This window comes from Adiantum capillus-veneris, unplaced genomic scaffold (assembly GCF_014529385.1).
Source record: "Adiantum capillus-veneris isolate H3 unplaced genomic scaffold, ASM1452938v2 Hic_scaffold_454, whole genome shotgun sequence".
NCBI lineage: Eukaryota > Viridiplantae > Streptophyta > Polypodiopsida > Polypodiales > Pteridaceae > Adiantum > Adiantum capillus-veneris.
Window position 1 is genome coordinate 80856 of NW_028221540.1, and position 15459 is coordinate 96314.

At 42.8% G+C, this 15459-nt stretch overlaps 1 non-coding gene across 1 annotated transcript; it reads left to right on the plus strand.

Moving 5' to 3' along the window:
* The first annotated feature begins 8924 nt into the window (after window positions 1-8924).
* TRNAF-GAA (transfer RNA phenylalanine (anticodon GAA)) lies at window positions 8925-8997 on the plus strand. Its single transcript has one exon. It is a non-coding gene; the product is annotated as a tRNA-Phe (tRNA).
* Window positions 8998-15459: the final 6462 nt, after the last annotated feature.

Genomic DNA, 15459 nt, shown 5'->3' on the forward strand with positions numbered 1-15459 from the left:
GAACATAAAGACCTAACGTATGAAAACCCAGAAATAAACTAGCCCAACTTAGGTGAGATATAATTGCTTCTTTGTGCTCTAACATTCTTGCCAACACATTATCTCTATTCTGCTCGGGATCATAATCTCTAAGAAAGAAGATGGCTCCATGTGCAAAAGCTCCTGCCATGATAAACCCGGCAATGTATTGGTGGTGAGTATATAGTGCTGCTTGGGTCGTATAATCCTGCGCTAGAAAAGCATAGGCGGGTAAGGAATACATATGTTGTGCAACAAGGGAGGTGATGACTCCCAAAGCAGCTAAAGCAAGTCCTAATTGGAAGTGGAGAGAATTATTCACCGTATCATAAAGTCCCCGGTGTCCACGTCCCAGCTTACCTCCGGGGGAATGTGAGCATCCAAAATTTCTTTCATGCTGTGTCCAATACCAAAGTTAGTTCTGTACATATGGCCGGCAATTATAAACACGACGGCTATTGCTAGGTGGTGATGAGCCATATCAGTTAGCCACAAACTTTGAGTTTGTGGATGGAATCCCCCCAGAAAAGTTGGAATAGCTGTTCCTGCTCCTTGGTTGCTATTGAACAAATGGGTGTTAGAGTCAGGATTTTGCGAGTAAACGCTCCATTGACCCGAAAAAAAAGGTCCCAACCCCTGGGGATGCGGGGCAGTAGTCAATAAATCGTTCCATCTGACATGCCCGCCCCTTGCTTCGGGAATAGCTACATGAATCAAGTGGCCTGTCCAAGCTAGGGAACTCACTCCAAATAATCCTGATAGGTGATGATTAAGACGAGATTCAGCATTTTTGAACCAGGAGATGCTTGGTTTCCATTTGGGTTGGAGGTGTAACCAGCTAGCTAGTAGGAACAAAGCAGCAACAGCTAGCAGAAAAATGGCTCCGGTGTAGAGATCTTCGTTATTGCGTAAACCAATAGTGTACCACCACTGATATACGCCGGAATAGGCAATATTGACCGGGCCCGCGGACCCCCCCCGGGTATAGGCTTCGACCGCCGGTTGACCAAAATGAGGATCCCAAATGGCATGGGCAATCGGCCTGACATGTAATGGGTCCTGTACCCATGTTTCAAAGTTGCCCTGCCAAGCTACGTGGAACAAATTCCCAGAGGTCCATAGAAAAATAATAGCTAACTGACCAAAGTGAGATGCAAATATTTTTTGATAGAGACGTTCTTCGGTAGTATCGTCATGACTTTCAAAATCATGCGCAGTGGCTATGCCAAACCAGATACGACGAGTAGTTGGGTCCTGGGATAGACCCTGGCTGAACTTTGGAAATCTTGATACCATAATGTTTCTCAAATCCTCCTAGCCATTATCCCACTGCAACGATTCTCGCCAGGAAGAATGCCCAAGTTGTGGCGATTCCACCCAGAAGGTAATGAGTTACTCCCACTGCACGTCCCTGTATAATACTCAGAGCTCTGGGTTGGGTAACAGGAGCAACTTTCAATTTGTTATGAGCCCAAACTATAGATTCAATAAGTTCTTGCCAATAGCCGCGACCACTGAATAGAAACATTAAGCTAAAGGCCCAGACAAAATGAGCCCCTAAGAATAGAAGCCCATATGCAGATAATGAAGAACCATATGACTGAATGACTTGAGAAGCCTGTGCCCACAAAAAATCTCGCAGCCATCCATTGATTGTCGTTGAACTTTGTGCAAAGTTTCCTCCAGTGATGTGGCTCACTGCTCCCTGTTCACTTACACTTCCCCATACATCCGATTGCATCTTCCAGCTGAAATGAAATATAACCACTGAAATAGAGTTGTACATCCAAAATAGCCCCAAGAATACGTGATCCCAAGCAGATACCTGGCAGGTGCCCCCCCTTCCGGGGCCGTCGCAAGGAAAGCGAAAACCAAGATTTGCTTTGTCGGGTATTAGTCGAGAGCTGCGTGCAAATAAGACGCCTTTCAATAATATTAGTACAGTAACATGAATTGTGAATGCGTGGATGTGGTGCACCAAAAAATCTGCGGTGCCTAATGGAATTGGAGCTAAGGCCACCTTGCCGGCCACTGCTACTAAGTCGCTCCCACCCCAGGCCAAGCTGGTGCCTGCTGTTGCGTTAGGTGCAGTCGATCCAGGAGCCAAGGCGTGAGTGAGTATTCTGGATCCACTGGGCAAAGATTGGTTGCAGTTGAATAGCGGTATCCGAAAACATATCTTGAGGACGCCCCAAGGCACTCATAGTATCGTTGTGAATATACAAACCGAAGCTATGAAAACCAAGGAAGATGCAGACCCAGTTAAGATGTGAAATTATTGTATCACGATGACGAATGACACGATCCAACAGGTTGTTGTATTGAGTAGTTGGATCATAATCCCTTACCACGAAAATAGCTGCATGTGCAGCTGCTCCCACTATTAAGAAACCCCCTATCCACATGTGATGTGTAAACAAAGAAAGTTGTGTTGCGTAGTCGGTAGCTAAGTAGGGATAAGGCGGCATAGCATACATGTGGTGAGAGACAATAATTGTTAAGGATCCCAAAGTGGCAAGATTAATAGCTAATTGAGCGTGCCATGAACTTGTCAAAATCTCGTAAATACCCTTGTGTCCCTCACCCGTGAAAGGTCCTTTATGAGCTTCTAGTATTTCCTTCGTACTATGCCCGATACCCCAATTTGTCCTGTACATATGACCAGCTACCAAAAAGAGAACCGCAATGGCCAAATGGTGATGTGCGGTATCAGTCAACCACAGACCCCCTGTTATCGGGTTCAATCCGCCGCGAAAAGTTAGAAAATCCGAGTATTCCGACCAGTTCAAAGTGAAAAACGGAATTAATCCTTTTGCAAAACTTGGATACGTCTGAGCTAGAAGATCACGATTAAGGATGAGTTCGTGAGGAAGGGGTATTTCTTCGGGGTCAACACCTGCGTCTAGGAGCTGATTGATAGGGAGCGATACGTGTATTTGATGTCCCGCCCATCCTAGCGATCCCAATCCCAATAGACCGGCCAAGTGATGATTCAACATGGATTCGACATTTTGAAACCAAGCTAATTTTGGAGCAGCCTTGTGATAGTGAAACCAACCAGCAAAAAACATTAATCCAGCAAAAACTAAAGCACCCACGGCTGTGCAATAGAGCTGTAACTCGCTAGTTATTCCGGAAGCTCGCCATAGTTGGAAGAATCCGGACGTTATTTGCACGCCCTGAAACCCCCCGCCCACATCTCCATTAAGTATTTCTTGACCCACTATTGGCCAAACAACTTGGGCACTGGGTTTTACGTGTGTGGGATCATTCAGCCATGACTCATAGTTGGAAAAACGGGCTCCATGAAAATACATCCCGCTCAACCGAATGAAAATAATAGCTAGTTGGCCAAAATGCGCACTAAATATCTTACGGGATATATCCTCCAAGTCATTGGTATGACTATCAAAATCATGGGCATCGGCGTGTAGGTTCCAAATCCATGTAGTGGTACTGGGACCCTTAGCTAAATTTCTTGCGAAATGTCCAGGCTGAGCCCACTTCTCGAAAGAAGTTTTTACAGGATCCTTCTCTACCATAATTTTGACTTCTGGTTCTGGCGAACGAATAGTCATTGGGACTCTCCTCTCTTCGAGCAGGGGATAGCAACAACCTACCAACAGGAGATATAAAATTTCTGAGAATTGGGGGTTTCATTAACATGCAAGAATCTGTTACTTCCCTCCAAATTTGAAAGTTGAACGTCTATAGTGAAGAGATCATGTGGGATAGGCTTTCGGTGGTATTATTACACGGCTTAGCGGCGCCTGATGGACTTGATAAGTAATACTAATTGCCCCCCCCCCCCGGGGGGGGGGGGGTCGACGTCTGAGAAACAAAAAGTTTTACTTACTTTGACTTCCCTATTTAGGAAGTCACGCTACTCTCGTACTGTTGTTCCAACTCTCCCACCGATGAGACGGGGAGAAGCGTCCCGTAATTTTCAGCCAATTCTGTGCTTCGGCATAATTGTCGGGGAAAGTGCTATTGCCCGTCGCCAATACTCAGCAGCCTGATCAAACCAAGCTTCCGAAATTTCTAAATCTCCTTGATAAATGGCCTGTTCCCCTCGACAAGAATGGATGATTCCTTTCCCAGTAATCTCCTCCTTCAGAACCGAACTTGGGGGTTTCCCACCCCATACGGCTCATATGACTGCACTCCCACCCTTTGGGTGAGGGATGAATCCTACTCCCGAGGTGAGGTGTGGGAAAACTAAAAATAGCCAGGTTTTCAATTCTATTCGTTCCAAATAAAACCTTTTCCGTACTCACAGCTATTGGGAAGAGAATAAAAATCTCTCCCGTCACTAACTACCCTATCTCAACATGGATCTTTCAAAATGAGAGAAATTTTTTCCTTTGGGATTTGGTACTACGCCGTGTCTCGCCACTTAGTGCTTTTTCAACTGCCTCTTCTACAGAAACGAGTTGCATAAATCTTTGATGAGCCAGCTTCATTGTATCGATCCAGATTTTCAATGAGAAATCCTTACGACGCTGCATCCCCTTATTTAGTTAAATTATCCATAGGAAGGTTAGGCCGGTTACCTCCTCCGAACTCGGATTGTTTGGAAGGGGGCTAAATCCCGCAGCTCGTGGCAACTCCCGTCTAGAAAGATGCTTGGGGGAAGCCTTTTTTTTTATCGGTTGATTGATCATGAACCGAGGAGTCCCGAGGTGTAGATAGTCGCACGTGGTGGCAGATCACAGCCATATTATTAAAAGCTTGTGGCAAAAAGGAATTACGCTCCGACGCTTGAAAGTAGTATTCCAAAGCTTTTGCATGGTTACCATTACTGGTATGAATAGGACCTATATTGTGGGGTATGTAACTTCGGTCGTAAGAATCAATCTCCAAACGCATGGCTTTGTAGTAACTTCCCGAAGCTTCTGCATATTCTCCCTCTGATTGGGCCGACATCCGTTACGGTTGCTTACGCAGAAAAGCCCCGATTCAAAACCGCACGTGAAACTTCTGTATCATACGGCTCCTCCTGCCCAATTTAATTTACGAGGAAGCAATTTGAGAAGTTTCATTACTCCTGCTCTTGATAAGATTTCTAACCAGGCGGGGTTAGTGTATGACAAAATCGGTATCTAACCATCCTTCTTACAAGGAGTTTTCTTTTTTTATTGGATCGATTGCGTTGCCGTCAATGAATTAGTGGTAGCTAAACTCCCTGGCAATTTCTTCGTTCCCAACGCTTTGTTTCTCAGAGGATTATTCACCCCGGCAATCTCCGATGATCTAAGGGATATCCAAAATACAAACGGGATGGTTGCTTGTTACCCCAATCGCAATTAGTCGTTATCGCGACTCCGGAGTTGTCGAAAACGCATAACATCTTTTGAATTAAGAGGTTGACGAAGAGTTTGTATTGCCGATTTCTCTAGTGGTGTATACCCCCTCCACGCTTACTCCTAAGATTTCCACGTATCACCAATTAACAGGTTTAACCTCCTGCTTGCTCGATACCTCGATCCGCGGGAGACGGGAGCCGTAGCTTGCGGGGCTGCATCAATCGTGGATACGCAACCGAAGGATTTGTTCGGCATTCGAAAAACACCTTTCTCAAATGTGGGCTTTTCAAATTGAGAGTTTTCTCCAATTAAGTGGGAATAGTGCTAAATTACCTCCCTTCTCGAATCGCACCATCCCTGTAGTATATAGAAGCTTCCCTCTCCCTCTTAGTAGTAGGTAGAATTCGTATGAGAATATCCGCTAGAATTGTGAAAGTTTTATCAATAAAATTATCATTTCTCTGCGACCTAGGCATAATCAAAATTACTCCTTGTTTTCTTTTTATTACTTCACCTATTACTAATCCGTCAGTTGAAATTACGGAAGAAAGGTAAGAAATCTATTTGGAGAATAACTTGGAAGAGAGAAGTAGTCGAGTGATAAGTGGAATGAGATTTTAATTGGTGTCGGAAACTTCCGTCACGTTTCACCCCTATTTCGAGGGGTACTTAGTGAAACGGATACCCGCAAATTACTTGCCACTTCATCGCCTAAAGTCATAAAATAAAATCAGAGGTTTCACTGGTGAAATATCGCAGCTCGGGAAAGGTGGCCGAGTGGTTTAAGGTGTGGCCGGAAATGCTATGTAGATTTCTAGCTACCGAGGGTTCGAATCCCTCCCTTTCCTATTTCTATTATTACTTTCTCGGGATACTTTTGTCTATTCCTTGAAATGTAGTTGAACAATTATCTTGGAAAAGATGAAGTCGGAATAAGAGTTTTAATCTGTTTCCGGATACGGATAAAAAGGAGTTGAAAGAATACTTCAACAAAAACGATAGATGGGGGCTACTCTATCTCTTCACTTCGGTATCAAATGGACCGAAATAGCGCATAACTATAACTGGGAAACAACGTCGTGGGCCAAATCAACTTTTTTTTTAATCGGAAAATATTCCGTCACCCTCGAAACTAGAAGAGAAGGTTTTTAAATTTCAAGACTTAGAGGATTAAGAGGTAGACGGAATAGCTTTTCATGACTTTCTGCTAATCCGCCCCCCAACTTGCATCATTCGGAGTTTTCCAACTAAGTATTTTCAGGACAAATATCTACAAAGTATTTGATTGAATCGAATAAAAGCTTCTTCTACTAAGCTTTTCGAGAGTAATACTCAACAACTAACAATTCATTGATATCCAAATTGACGGATTCCCGGTTGACCAGATGGTTGACTAATCCCGTTGGTTCACCCGTTTTCGAAATAGACAGAGTTAGGTGATCTGGTACTTCGTTCCCACTGAGAGACTCACTCTTCGGAGCATTGGCAGAAGTTGGTCGGTTCCGAATACTGATAATATCCCTAGGTTTACATCGATAGCTTGGTATATCCACAACGCGATGGTTTACCAAAATATGTCTGTGACAAACCAGCTGTCGGGCAGCGGGAATTGTGGAAGCCATGCCTAACTGAAAAATAATATTATCCAGACGCATCTCAAGCAGTTGCAACGGAACTTGACCTGTCGAACCCCTAGTTCTTCTAGCAATGCGAACATATCTTAGTAATTGGCGTTCTGTCAATCCATAGTTAAGACGTAATCTCTGTTTGGCTTCCAAACGCACGCAGAATTGAGAAATCTTTCTCGACGTTGATTGGTCAACAGCAAGTCGAAATTCCCCCAAGTTAGACGTATTACTCTTACCCGTACCCGTAAGTCCTGGCAAATTTTTTAGACGACGCATCAATTTTAGACGAGGTCCTCGATACCGAGACGTAAAAACTCCTTTTCTATAAAATAAAATGAATGTTTTCCAAGTGGCAAAAAAAAAACTATGGGGTCGGCACGGAAATATTATTCATATCCACCACCAAATTTGGTAGAAGTTAATTGAAAATAGTATCTGTAGAAATCATAACATATAGTTAAAAAAATTGATAAATATCCACTTCGACTTGTTAAAAGTATTTGAATAGAAAGATGGGTGGAGTAGACGGAGATTCATTACTGGTGCATACAAAAATTTGTACTGAATGAGATGAATACGTTATGGCATATACATTTACATAAAGATTCTGTAAAGGAAACTTGCATATAGTAATGTGACAGGTGTATTGCTTCGAGTACTGTGTCCATATATACTTACTTTAGTGCTGAAGAGAAAAAAAAAAGTGGAGGATAAGTCAATTGTTGCCAATTGATAGACAGAGTTTCTCGTGCGTATTCCCATTCTTAGCGAACGGGAGGCAAGGTTGGGAAAGAGCGCTGTAGAACAGAAGCGAAAAAAGTAGAATGTTTAGATTAGACATGCGCATATTTGTACATATGTGCTAATCTTTCCCACTTGATGACTTTTCACCTGGATAGAATGGAAGCAAGTTGACAAATAAAAGGAAAGTGCACCAAAATTACTTTGAACTTTCGATAATGAGGAAATATCTAGGTATTTTCCTTCGCGGTTCCTTGGGGCCTAAAGGTGGGGATATGGCGAAATGGTAGACGCAGCGGACTCAATCGGATTGAGCCTAGGTATGGAAACGTATCAAGTGGCAACTCCCAGATTCAGGGAAACCTGGGATTATTCAGCAGGCAATCCTGAGCCAAATCCCGTTCCACGTTGTGGAGTAGTGATCAGATCGCTAAAAAAGCGGGATAGGTACAGAGACTCGAAGGGGGTTATTCTAGCGGGCGAACTATTAATAACTAGTTTTCAAATATTGAAATGTTCGATGTGGTTGGCCGCATGAGGTAAAGCAGATAGAAAGATTGAAGTGGAGTTGGGAAAAAGGATTTCAGTCTTCGGAAGCAAGCTCATTTTAATGAGCTTAAAAAAAAGCAGTCATACGCGGAATCGGGCCAATATTCAGTCTCAAAAGCACTAAGTATACCTACTATCTCATATTGGTGCCGCCAGTTCTGACATCTCCCCCCCACCCGTCCTACCTAAGATCTCATCACATTTCTACGACTACTCTTCCCCCCTCAACGGATGAACCGGCAACAAATCTAATTTTTTTTTTTCGCGAATAAAGGTAGAGCCCCATTCTACAAAGTTACCTATAATATAGGAGTGACGCAAGTTGCAGTAGAAGGAAAATCCGTTGGCTTTGGCCGTGAGGGTTCGATTCCCTCTATCCCCAGCAGTGAAACGTATTGGTTTTTTCATTTTCATTAGCATCAAATCCGATTGATCTAATTGCAATCAAAATTTGGGAAATCAATTTAAACCCGCTTGTTTTACCCATCAACGCATTTTGCAGATCAGCCATTCAGGCAGTTCAAATCCCTGAATGGCTTGATCAAACCCGAGTCTTCGGGTCTTACAGACAGCGTTAAACAAATCGGCAGAAACAAAATTGCAAATTTGATGAGTTGGGCAAAGACCCGAAAGCAAAGTTGCCTAATCTAAACTGTTTTGAAAACGAAACCTATACAAGTTGGCCGGGATAGCTCAGTTGGTAGAGCAGAGGACTGAAAATCCTCGTGTCACCAGTTCAAATCTGGTTCTTGGCAACTAAGAGAGAATTTTTTTCCCAAGTTGAGAAAACTGGTTTGAACCTATATTATAGGAACGAAATCCTCCTGGGAAAAGCTAGTTAGAAACTGAGATATTTTTGAATAACTGGATGAATCATTTGAGCTCCAATTTTGCCTGAAATTGCGTAATAGGTTGGGTAGAAAAAAGTTTTAATACTGAGTTTCTCCGTTTCTATTCAATTTAGTAGGCATCTTGTAACTCGTAGAAATTGGGTACCACGTAATCCTTACGGAGCGGCCAGCCAATCCAACTTTCAGGCATTAGTATACGCCTAAGGTACGGATGTCCTTGATAAATTATTCCTAACATGTCATAAGATTCACGTTCCTGGAATTCGGCACTTTTCCAAACCCAATAAACCGAAGGTATTTGAGGATTTGTTCTTGAAACAAAGACTTTTGCACATATTTCCTCGGGTTGATCCGACTGGTCTTGCATCTGAGTCAAGTGATACACACTAACTAGAGACCCCCCCGGCGTTGCGTCGTAAGCACATTGAGACCGTAGATAGTTGAATCCGTAAGCATATGGGGCAACAGCTGTAGACAACCACTCTTCCGACTTGACTTCCAAAATCTCGACACCTCTGTAGTCGTAACCCAAAGGTCGATGTGAGAAATTGTGTTTGGTTAACCAGGCAGATAATCGACCTCGCGTTTTTAGATTAAACTTCTCTTTATCAACGGTGTTCATGTTAGTTAGCACCTCTTTATGTTCTGCTGATCCCTCCAAAAAGAGTAGAATTAATCATTAAATTGCTGATTTTAATTCATCGTGTTCATTTGCAAACTTTTGACAATTTTCCGAAAAATTGGCTGGCGCCAATTTCGTACCACAATTTTCTCTATCCCAATTGTATTTTCCGGCACAGGTGCCCGGTACGAGATTAAGTTGGTGGCTTATACTAAAGTACTTCGTTCGGATGGGGCGAGACGCCCGGTTCACAAATCTGTTTCGAGCAATTTTCTTGCGGAGTTTCGTTACGGCATCCATGATAGCTTCGGGTTTGGGCGGGCAACCCGGCAAATGAATATCGACAGGAATTAATTTATCTACCCCGCGAACGGTACTGTAGGAATCCGTACTAAACATCCCTCCCGTAATAGTGCAAGCTCCCATAGCAATTACATACTTTGGTTCGGGCATTTGTTCATAAAGTCTTATCGGAGATGGGGCCATCTTCATTGTTATGGTACCAGCGGTGACAATTAGATCCGCCTGTCTAGGACTAGATCTAGGTACCAGACCATACCGGTCAAAATCAAATCGCGAACCTATTAGGGAAGCAAATTCAATGAAGCAACAACTGGTACCATATAAAAGGGGCCATAAGCTTGAGAGTCTGGACCAGTTAGAAAAATCACTAATACTAGCCATAAAAATTGAGTCTGACATACCCCCCTGAAGAGGCAGCTTTGACATCGAATTTGAGAAAGAGTCTTCACCTTTGTATTCAATTTTCCTTATGTTCTTTTTATCTAAATGGTCGGAAGTTAACACCATTCCGATGCTCCTTTTCGCCAAGCATAAACCAAGCCGACGATTAGTATAAATATGAATACAATTGCTTCGACGAATGCAAATAAGCCCAATTCCTCGAAAGATGTAGCCCAGGGATAAAGAAATACGGTTTCGACATCGGAGACCGTAAATACCAAGGCAAACATGTAATGACGTATCTGAAATCGAATCCAAGTGTCTCCCTTTGGTTCAATACCTGACTCGTAACTTGTTGACTTTTCTGGCCCCTCCCGGGGGGGGCGGCAAACCTGGTAATAGAAAAAGCCAAAAGTGGAATAGATATACAGACTAATAGAAAAATCCGGAAAGAGTCATATTGGTGAGATAAAAACATCCACATACTCCTTTCTTCCCGATAATTACCGCTCTTTGATCCATCTAGGCAGGTTTACCACCTACAACCTCTCCAGAGAAGTGGGTTAGGTGTACAGTCCGCTTCTGTTGGTCACTACTAGAGCTAGTAATTACCACATTGAAATTGAAGATAAGCAGGAGATGTAGTTTCATTATTTCGATTTTTTTTTTTTTTTTTTTTTTTTTGAAAAAAAAAAATGAAGGCTACTTACTATTAGTATAGTAAGTACTCCGAGTCGATTGCGTGACATGCACATCGAATTAATTACCTGCTACAAGCAGGAATTGATCCAAATTACCCTTTATGGGTAACATTGGTTTAATGTATGAAGTTGATTAATTTAATTAATTAGGCATATAACTTAAACTGATTGAGCGGATCCTGACCTACCAATCATTCTTTATACCCAGCTTTTCTCTTTCCAAACAGATTAGGGCTATACGGATTTGAACCGTAGACATTCTCGGTTATGCAGATCGGAATAGAAAAACAAATTCTTAAACTGCTTGTTGAACCCAACATGCCACTTTCGCGGCATCGGGCTCTTTAACCAACTGTTCCCCAACCTAATTGGAGGGCAAACAAGCGCTGATATACCAACCTTCGTTTCACAGATAAGTGAGGAGAGATGGTTCCGGATGCTCGATTAATCCTTTTCTTTTACAGATATTCCTTCAAATTAGAAAATTGGGAAGAACTACATGATGAATAAGAACTGAATTAAGCAATCCCGAAGTATTTTGATAAGATTATAAGTTATGTGTTGACACAGGTTTGTCTCTGCTGGGCAGAAATCCAGCTCGCAAGCCTAAATAGTCTCTGTCGCTTGGAGAAGCTAGCTTCGCGAAACCTCCTACACCCGAAAGTTCGTGAAACGAGGAAGAGATTTCGTGTGGTCCTCACATTGTCCAACCATTTGTAGCATTGGAGAAACCAATTATCCACCATATCAACTTTCTGAAATCGATTTGCAATTGATTTGTCTGTCATGCTACTGTTCCTTTGTGGAAAAAAAAAAGTAAGGCAGAGATAGGTCATGCATTGTCTTGTTTTTGCATGAGTCGTTGGGTTTCGACCAATCTTCCAAAAAAACGTCGGCGCACGTGTAAGCGAGGCGCTCTACCGCTGAGCTATAGCCCTTGACAAAACCACTTGGGTAACAATCATGTTACTTGTAACAACTCACCTTTGTCAAGTAAATTAATGGACGGTAAGCGATAAAGTGTATAACCAGTATTTTTTTTTTTCTAGTTCTAGAACTAGAACTTGCTTCGAGCCACTTCTCGCGGGTATAATGAATTCACGCATGTGAATATGTGTCTATCTATGTATAGATACTGAGATATGCAAAAAAAAACTATCTAGTGACAGACCCAAAAATCGTAACTTGAACGCATAGATATTTGACATCGGCCTACTTAACTCAGCGGTGAGAGTATCGCTTTCATACGGCGAGAGTCATTGGTTCGAATCCAATAGTAGGTAACACTTATTAGATACCGCGACTACTAAATAGGCATCGAATCGGTACCTAATAAGATTAGTCGGTACCTAATAAGATAAGTTTTCACTGTTTGCAAGATTTGTTGAACGCGGAGCACCGTAACACTATTAAAATACGGGATTCTTGCACCGAATTGGGAATATCATATTAGGTTTACAAAAGAAAAGACAAACTAAACGATAGTTGAAGCTTCCAATCTGGCTTTAGCTCTTTTAAATGTCAAGTTGGCTTCTATTAGCTTTCTCCTGCCTTCTGCTTCAGCTAACTCGGCTTGAGCCGTTTGAAAACTTTTTCGAGCTTCCTCAGGATCAATTTCGCTAGCTCTCTCTGCCTCGTTGACTAATATTATCACTCGATTATTATCTATCATGGCGAAGCCACCCATCGGTGCCATTGCAGACCATTGCTTATCACTACGTATTTTTAAAACCCCCATATCCAAAGCTGCAAGGAGGGGTGCATGATTAGGTAGTATGCCAATCTGACCACTATTGGTGGATAAAATAATTTCCCATACCTCAGAATTCCAAACTATTCGATTAGGAGCCATTACACAAAGACTTGATACCATACCTCTTATTGACCCCCCGCTTGCAAAGCCGCGGCTTTTGCGGCGGCTTCATCAATATTGCCAACTAAATAAAAAGCTTGCTCGGGGAGATTATCCAACTCTCCAGGAAGAATCATTTGAAATCCCTTAATTGTTTCTGGTAAACTAACATATTTACCCGGAGAACCCGTGAATACTTCCGCTACAAAAAAAGGGTGTGTGATAGGAAACGCTCTATTTTTCGAGCTCTAGCTACAGTCAAACGGTCCTCTTCGGATAACTCGTCTAGTCCGAGAATAGCTATAATATCTTGAAGTTCCTTGTAACGCTGCAAAGTTTGCTTAACCCCTTGTGCCGTCTCATAATGCTCCTCACCTACAATCCAAGGCTGCAACATAGTTGAAGTCGAATCTAACGGATCTACGGCCGGATAGATACCTTTTGCCGCTAAGCCCCTCGAAAGCACAGTTGTAGCATCTAGATGTGCAAATGTTGTAGCGGGGGCTGGGTCAGTTAGATCATCTGCAGGTACGTAAACAGCTTGAATGGAAGTTATTGACCCTTCCTTAGTAGAAGTAATTCTTTCCTGTAAAGATCCCATTTCTGTCCCAAGGGTCGGCTGATAACCCACGGCCGAAGGCATTCTACCAAGTAATGCTGAGACCTCCGACCCCGCCTGAACGAAGCGAAAAATGTTGTCAATGAACAGAAGTACATCTCGCTTATTGATATCTCGGAAATATTCCGCCATTGTTAGAGCAGTTGAGCCAACTCTCATACGAGCTCCCGGTGGTTCATTCATCTGACCATAAACCAAAGCCACTTTTGATTCCGATATATTTTGTTCATTAATAACTTTTGACTCTTTCGTTTCCATGTAGAGGTCATTACCCTCACGTGTACGTTCCCCCACCCCGCCGAATACAGATACACCTCCATGAGCTTTCGCAATATTGTTGATTGATTCCGTGATAAGAACTGTCTTCCCAACTCCGGCTCCGCCAAATAAACCAATTTTTCCACCTCGACGATAGGGGGCCAAAAGATCTACAACTTTAATCCCCGTTTCAAAAATCGATAGCTTGGTATCCAATTGGGTAAATGCCGGAGCGGATCTGTGAATTGGAAATGTTGCACTATTTTGAACGGGACCCAAATTGTCTACGGGTTCACCGAGGACATTGAATATTCGGCGAGAGTAGTTTCACCAACGGGAACACTTAGAGGAGCTCCCGTATCAACAGCGCCCATACCTCTCATTAAACCATCTGTGGCACTCGTGGCTACGGCTCTTACTTCATTGTTACCTAACAATTGTTGAACTTCACAAGTAACATTAATCTCCTGGCCCGCCGAGTTTCGTCCTTTGACTACTAGTGAGTTGTAGATGCTAGGCATTTCCCCAGGGGAAAAGCTACATCCAATACTGGTCCAATGATCTGGGTGATGTAGCCCACGTTTTTTTCCACCAATTCAGAAATTTCGAAAAGGGGAGAACTGATTTTCATAACTGTTTCGGTGTGTTTCCTTTATTCTTTATTTAGTTGCTGAATCGATAGAAGTATGTGGTATTTCGCCGCCAATTGGTCGTTGATAAGAATAGAGGTCCACTCATTTTACCTTTACTTGCCCCCCCCCCCCAATTTGGGAATGGGTCTACAAAAAAATAAGATGAAGCGATAAAAGGAGTCTGGGATTGAAAAGAGTTTTTTGTTTTTTCACGACCTAAATACCCGCGAATTAGTGCTCCATCTAGCAAATTTTTACTATGGGTTCATTTGTTTTTTCTCTTTCCGGATCTTCCAGACGTAAGGGGGACCAATCCTTAGTTAGTTTGTAATCCACGCACCAGTCTAACCACGAACGGATTCCCGAGTCAATGTCTCGGGGTAGAACGAAATGACCCTCGTTTAGCAGTTTATGTGGGAAACCGTGATGATTAGTTGCACCCCGCATCGGACGCGGTATAAAATAATAATGTTCCATTTCCAAAGTGGATTCTTCACAGGTATACGTATTGTGTGGAGGTTGAATTCCCAAACCCACCTCACGTCTTACGTCGAAATACTCTACCTATGCCGAGCAGATCTCCTCATTACAAGATTTACTATTTCAGTCATAGGGAGGAACAAACTCATGTCGCCACAAACGGAGACTAAAGCAGGTGTTGGATTCAAAGCTGGTGTCAAAGATTACCGATTGACCTATTACACTCCCGAATACAAGACCAAAGACACTGATATCTTAGCGGCTTTCCGAATGACTCCACAACCTGGAGTACCGCCGGAAGAAGCCGGAGCTGCAGTAGCTGCAGAATCTTCAACGGGTACATGGACTACGGTATGGACAGACGGACTTACTAGTCTTGATCGCTACAAGGGCCGGTGCTACGATATCGAACCCGTAGCTGGAGAGGAGAATCAGTATATTGCATATGTAGCTTATCCCCTGGATTTATTTGAGGAAGGTTCCGTCACTAATATGTTGACTTCTATTGTAGGAAATGT